General features: G+C 29.4%; 1 pseudogene; it reads right to left on the bottom strand.

The window, feature by feature from the left end:
• Positions 1 to 2,802: 2,802 nt before the first annotated feature.
• On the bottom strand, positions 2,803 to 3,409 carry LOC113550211 (annotated as a pseudogene).
• Between the last annotated feature and the right edge of the window lie 4,664 nt (positions 3,410 to 8,073).

Genomic DNA, 8,073 nt, shown 5'->3' with positions numbered 1-8,073 from the left:
GTAATTAACTAAATTCTAAATTTCTAAAATGTACGAATTTCAAAGAACATATAATATCTATCGATCAAGAGATATGATATGATTAAATAAAAAAATAAATACTTTCTAATTGTACAGAAGATATACATTATAACTCTGATGTTATATTAAAAGTTAAAACTTAGAACCTTGTAAGTCGTGATTATTAAATAGATTACTCATACATAGATATTATAATTTTTATATCCATTTCACCGAAAGAAAAATTTGGTCTCGAAAAAATGTCTAATAATAATATGTTAAAAGTAAACAATATTTATATGATTATATATATAACAATAAAACAGAGAAAACCTTCATCACTAATGTTTGAAGCACATTCTAGCAGACGCAATAAATTCAGATCATATTTTAAAAAGGTATTTTATGTTTACCATAGAAAAGGAAAAATAGCCGAATATTTGATAATAATAAATAATGTGATACATATATCAGCTGAACAGTGGAACTGCTGATCGAAATTGACAAGCTTTCATACACATATTTATAGTTGTTAAAAGAGAAAAATAAAAATAAAAGAGCAAAATATCATATTTAATCAGGTCAACTATAAATAAATAAAATATTTAAAAAATACATTTATTAAATATTAATTTATTGTCAATTAATAATAATTTTTAGCGAAGGTCAATCATTAATAGCGTTCATTTGATTTTCGGAACATCATAAAGAAAGAACAATAGATTGTTGTATACACAAATAAAGACGTAAAAAACCTTATGAACGGCCATTTTCATATACTATTATGGTCAATAGATATACATTTCAATAAAAAGTGAAACTCGAATAATAAAATAATATGATATACTGATATACTTATGTCTTATATCACGCATGCAATTTATATGATAAATATCATTCGAGTTTTATTTTATAAATAATATATAAGCAGTGGCGTATTTACGATTATTATTATTATTATTTTTTTTTTTTGGTAGGGGCTTAATTGTAATAAAATAGTTTTACAAACTAAGGGTTGCCAAAATAAACCGCTTATAAATTATCTTTTTTTTTGCTCTGGGGGTCAGAATATTCCCTAACTCCCTCTCATTTTGTAAATACGCCACTGAGTATATTAACGTACATAAACTTTTATTAATTTGTTAAATCATAAAAAAAAGTTAAGTTACTTAGGGCTTAGGAATAATTATAATTAAGTTGCATAAATATCATTTATTATATAATATATATAGTAACTCGTGTAGTCGCGTATATGATTGAAAATATATCAACGTGGCGATATAAATGTAATTTAGCTTTAAGTTAATTGTATACGTCTATTAATAAAACGATGTCATAATTTCCTTTTACCAAAACGTCTAGACTTCTACACTAAAACACTACTGTAATATTATACTTAAGTGTCCTTCCGTTCAGCCACGCGATACCCGGTATAAATATTTTCCGCTAAAATGTTACCTTTTTGGCGGAAAAGGATCTCACCTCACGTATCCTATTTACATGAGTTCTGGCGGATTTGAATCAGTTTCGTCCCTCACAGTATTACAATAATATAATTGTCTAAAACAAAATGGTGTTCGCGTCGTACGCGTAGCGCGAAACTTCCACACGGAAAAATGATTTAATATCTCGTTAGGTACTATATTGTTTTTTTTTCAAAGCGATCGATACGATTTACGGTAAATACCTGATTCGTAACACGGTCTGCTTAGAATCGATTACGAAAACGATTGCTGCACCTACTTAATACAATTTTTAATACATTTCAGATCTATTCTGCACAATCGTTAAACATCACTCGTCAATCACGTCCTACTGTAAAGAATGGGTAGGTACTATATAATAGTTTAATAATAAAAATAATCAGAATGTGATGGTTGTAAAAATTGAAGCGAACACCAAAAAGCAGGCCTTCGTTGTTTATCGTACAATGTTGTTAACCTAGCCCGACAAAGAAACAGCGGTTTTGTTGCCCGGAGATAAGTTTACACGTCAACGTCAGGATTCTCGAAAATACTCATGTGCTATAGTTAAAAGTCCGCTGTATAATATGGAAGTTTCACTTGTACTACGCACGTAACATAAACTCCATAGCTAAATAATTATCGTGAACCAAATGTCAATAGTGCCGGAAACTTTAAGTATAAGGTACACCATATTATAATACTGGTAAGACCATTTCACGGAATTCTTTGTCCTCGCCATATTACATCATTATTTTCTCAGTTATTGTAAAACTGTTTTGTAGACTCGATCAGAGCACTCGAAAACGAATCGACTACACACATAAACACCGTGTAGACAGGTATACCAGATAGGTAAGCGAATGCGACATTCGTACGATATAACGACGTCACGACGACGACTGACTGGGACTACAGTGGCGTTTTCACATTTACCGTTTTATTAAATCACGAACGCGGAATTTTCTTTGATCATCATGACGTTATAGGTATATACTGTTGTCGCGATGCCATTTACCGACGAGTACTACAATAATAACTACTATAAGTTACCCAGGAATTCGTGTAGCAGGTGATCTACCGCGGAGGGGTGATCGCGAATTCAGGACGAGTGATCTACGTTTTAATAGTATAAAAACACATTATATTTTTTATTACTAGTACGTCATATCACACAAATATTCGTCAAACATAAAAATAAAAAATAATTAGCTAAATATGATAATAATTTCAATTACAGTAAACGTTTTTAGTATCATTTAAAAATTTAAAAAAAGTATTTTCAAGATTAACTGATCTCCACCATGCTTCAATCAGATGACGAGGTAAAAGTTCCGATTTAGTGCCACACATTTTTCGAAGCATTTTCATTTTCAGATGTGACCAAACGCATTCTATTGTCTGGGTGTTGGCTGCTGTTAGCGGGTCGACAAAGTTTTTTGGAATGGTTTACAGGCAAGTGATTATAACCTGTATTTTGTAAAATTTTATATGGTTTCCATTCATCTGACATTATTGTTGTTCCTGGAAGTATTTCTTTTTCAATTATTGGAATAAGTGTAGCTCTAGCTCGACGTTCAACAACAAAAAAAACGTTTTTCAAGAAAACCATCATGCCGCCAACATATTCCAAAAACCCAAGGTCCTTCTACTCGTTTGCCATAATTTCTATTCCTGTTATTAGGAGGAATATTTTCAGAATCAGAATCAGAACTATCGTCGTCCGTCAAATTTGCACCTCTATGATCACCCAGTGGAATTCTGCCTCTATTATATTTCCTTTTCCCTCGTAGTAATGACTCGTCAATTTGAACACATTCATTAGGTCCACCCATAGGTTTTCGATTTTCATAAATAGTACAACACACATCGCAGCGTAAATTGTACCAGTCTACTACTGTTTTATTAGAACGTCCAGTAAGCCGACAAACGTTTACAATACTCATGTCTTCTGACCAGTAAAAAACTAACTCTAAAATTTGTCCCAGCGACAATTTTGAATTACATTTATTATTCGAATCCGTATAAGAAAAAAATGTATTGTCTTGACGCAGAGACTGGAATGTTTGGCATCCTTTTCTAACGCACTTTAAACTTTGGTACTCACGTTGTTCACCAGAAGCCAGTCGTTTTTTTCTGATCACAATTTTTGTTTCGGAATCAAATTTTTTACAATTTGACGTTTCACTGTCATTCGGAAATAAATTGTGAAGTTGTAAAAAATTTACAGTTGATTTTTCATCACAATTATTTTATAAAATTCAGACGCACGCATTATAGACAAACTCCGACCAACGAACAATTTGAAACTGCAATACTGTCCCACTGCGGTCTGCGATAATGCGCATATAATATAATATAATATAATAATTGTAGATCACCAACTACACCTTGTAGAGTACGGTAGATCACCTGATACACCTAAAAAGAGGAAGTAGATCACCTGCTACACGAATGCCGTTACCCAGAACGATTCATTGTTATTTGATCGTTAAGACGGTAAAAAATATGTCATTTCGTATTTGAAAATATGATTTTTTACGCGTAAAACACATCATCACGCCATACAATCGTGTGTAGGTGTTGTACAATAATTATGTAGTTGGAATTTTCGTTTTTTTTTTTTTTTTTTTTTTAAAACATTCTATATCGATTGTCACGATACTCAGTCAACGGTACAGGATCGTTATTACTCTGTCATTATTGTTGATATTATTTTGATAAAATCGTTTTACCGCAATGAAAGATTTTGGGTTTATATTGGTTTGTGTTTTAACACTCACGCAATCAACCATAACTGGTGTTTATTGTTCTGGAAAACAGTGTCATTTTCTAAAACCGCTTTTGTAATATATTGAATTCTGCTACGGTCTCCAGCGTATTTGTATCAACATGGCCCGAATAAGGCTTACTATTGCAAAACTGATTTCACGTACCTACTATATTAAGCACGATGTTAGCGTTGTGGTTCAACTGACACAGACAAAAGCTCTTGTAAACAAACTCGTTCCCATAAGAAACATAATATTATAGTATTGTGAATCTCAAATAACGAGCTACGTGTTCTGGGTTCCGTGTTTATCACCTTCGCACTGTGCACAATTAAAATAATTATAGTGTGTTTAATTATTTCCACCGATAATCGTCATCCGAACGGAAGGCATAGATTATAATAATTACGATTTACTCGCCGCACGTAAGACCTATTTTATTTCGAGATTCTAAATGTGTCTGAAAAGTCTTCCGCCGTCCTAGAATATCGCATTGAATACCCACATTAATATTACACATAAGGTTTATGTAACTTTTAAAATAATCGAAATTCAAAATCTATGATACATTATAATAGATAATCAAACATTTAATTTAGCAGATATCATTAAAATACGATTAAAAATACGTAGGTAATCGATATGACCCCATATAATATATTGTGATGATATTCAACAATAATTTTGGAAATAAATTATAATATAAGATAACTTAAATAATATTATTATACATTATGAATAAAAACATTAATACTAATCAGCCCATGAACAGAAACAGAACAGCTTAATTTAATATTCACTAATGGTATTATGAATAGTCTTAATTATCAAATCAAGATTTTTGATCTAAGATGAAAACATTTTATTTTTTGTAATATTGTAATTAGGGATAATAGATACAATTTATGATAAGATATTAAGACGTAATAAAGTAAGGGAATATTCAAATTTCACATACAGATAAAATACCACCAAATTAAAACATCAATGTTTAATAATTGTTTGATCCGCCGTGAATCATCATTGTTTGTAACACGTGTGTGGTCGCACACGGTGTTTTTGACCGTTTCCTTATATTTCATATATTTTTTAACGTTTTACGTATAAATGCATTTAATGATTTACGAAAATTATACTTTTTTTGTTTATTATATTTTACAATAAAAATTGGTATTACTGGTACTATTACTACTTAAGATTAAAGTGAAAATAAATTAAAAATAATTTGATTGAAAGAATATGTTTAAATACAATACAGTTTTGATAATATTCTGAAAATATTGCAAACTTCGAAGAAATAAGAGGTAAGTGACTGGATATATTGTTTTTGTTGTTTTTTCCATTTAAAATGATATACCGACGAAAATAATACGTAATAAAATTGATACTAATTATAGTCGCACACGGTCTTTTTGACCGGTTACGGACTATACAAAAAACTATGAATTCGACAAATAATAACTGACTGTTCTAAATAGTTTTGAAAAATAGGTTAGCATGTACATTAAAGGTATAGATAAAATATTAAAGGTAACAGGATGCACTAAATAAAGTGAATTACTCACAACGACTTATTAGTAAAATGATAAATTTATGGTATTTTGGACCGTGACGCGGCCACGGCGGGTTAATATTTGAGTGGACCAATGAATGTATTGATTTTACAATGATGTGTCTTTTTTTATTTAGTACAACTGTACGATTAGAGTTGATAAAATGTTCATAAAAGGAGATGGTTTTGGATTGACAATTAAATAGAGTTTGTATTTTAAAGAGGTCAAATTTAAAATTAAAAATAATTATTAATATTCTGTTGTATTCCAAAAATTAATAATAAAAGATACTTAATTTTTATGAAATGTTTATATCATAATTTTACCTTGTGATGACATTTTCTTAATTTTTTGTCAAATGTATTAAAAAAACCATATCATGAAATATACTTTGTGATATAGGCTGACAGACCGTCTCCGCTCACAATCGTTGAGTTCGAATTTAACACACCCCACTCTACACCTGATGTACAACAGCAGAGCCCTTTTAAATATAAAAATTGAGATCCATATTTTTTATCTTATATTACGAAATAGATTATTTGTCTGGATAAATATATATTTATGTATGAATTATTTACAGTATACAGATTGAGTTTCGAACCGATGGCCTTTTATTTATAACTTTGAGTTTATTTAAGATTTATATGAATGGAGTAGTACATCAACAATTTGTCAGGTATCTTATACCATTTCATTCCTCACTTATCAAAACTTTTAATATTTATATATAACTGAGTAATACCTACGTTCCATGTTTAATGTATTTTATACATCAACATTTTCAGTAAATAATTTGGTATTAGTATATAAAAGTAATAATAATAGTCTAATATTTTAGTTTCACATTATTTAGCATATTATAATGTATGTATGATACATCAAAATTTGATTTGAGGAAACGAAGTTCATACATAGTAGTACAACAATTTCTCAATAGATAATGAATACGTTATGAAAAACTTAAGATATTGTCATTTTTTTCTTATCCCTTTATCTTTAACGGGCTTTATGCATCCGGTAGTGTGGTATAAATAAAAACCACTTTTGTTTATACGGTGAACGTGAACAGTTATTTTAATGATTCGGATATTATCTAGATTGTGGCGTGTATGGACTACGGAGATCATTAATTGTAAAATTATCAGATACCTATACTATAGTTCTATAGAACCATGTGTTTTTTTTTTTATGACACGTTACCGTGTTAACATTCTATCGAAATTGGTGAGCATAACAAAAATAAAGCAGTTTTTATATTTATAATAAACATGGGTACCATCTATGCCACAGTTGCATTAAACTCAATTAAATTAGAGTTGTCAGTAATAGTTTTGCACATAATCATCTCTTTAATAGTGGCTTTTATAATTACGTGGATGTCATACTACTTGTCGTTTTTATTGAATTTAAAATTTAGATCTGAACGTTAAATGGTTATAAATACTAAAAAGTAAAAAAATAAGTTTTATAAGTTTAACGACAAAACAAGCTCCAATTTGTTTTATTTTTAAAAGAACAATAAATATGCGTGTAGTTAATTGAAAAACACAACTTTTTATGTACACCGGTTCGGTTCGACTACAATAGAATTTTTCTGGATAGAGCCTTAATACTTGGAAACTGATCTATTGGAACTTGGCACTTTTTGAATAATAAATATAATTTTAAAAAACGATTATTTTATGGAAAATAAATATTTAAAGATAATGATAATTGACTCAAATTTTAGTTTCCTTTACTTAGATGAAATTGTTTTTAATAAATGATTTTTATTTTCAATTGCAATTATATTTGCAATAACATATTTTTCCATTTAATTATTTTCGGAAGCTTGGTTTTCAAAGGAATTAGTTGCCTGTATATAAGATGTACGAATGCGTCATTTTGAATTCTGACATTTTCTGGTAATCAATTTGTATACATACTACCTACCGTGTCTCCGATCTTATCTATATTTGGTCTACGTCTTCATTATTTTTTTTCATCAAAGTTAGCGTTATCATTTGAAAGGGCATAGTCGTTTTTGACCAAAAACGTACCCTTCGCTTTTCAGCCGATTCACTTTTTGACTGAATTTAAAAATAGTCGATTGCCTTTTCGACCAAAACAAAAAGATTAATATAATATACTTTATGTGATACATATCAATAATTATTAAAACCTATGTGTAATAATATATTTCATTTAATGTTATCGGTGGTTGTCGAGTTTGATTGATAAGACAATGACAGGAATTATAATATTATATATATTAACATATATTAATATATTATACTAGGTACC

This window comes from Rhopalosiphum maidis, chromosome 1 (assembly GCF_003676215.2).
Source record: "Rhopalosiphum maidis isolate BTI-1 chromosome 1, ASM367621v3, whole genome shotgun sequence".
Lineage (NCBI taxonomy): Eukaryota > Metazoa > Arthropoda > Insecta > Hemiptera > Aphididae > Rhopalosiphum > Rhopalosiphum maidis.
The sequence above is the reverse complement of the archived record's forward strand: the minus strand, read 5'-3'. Positions and strand labels throughout refer to the sequence as shown.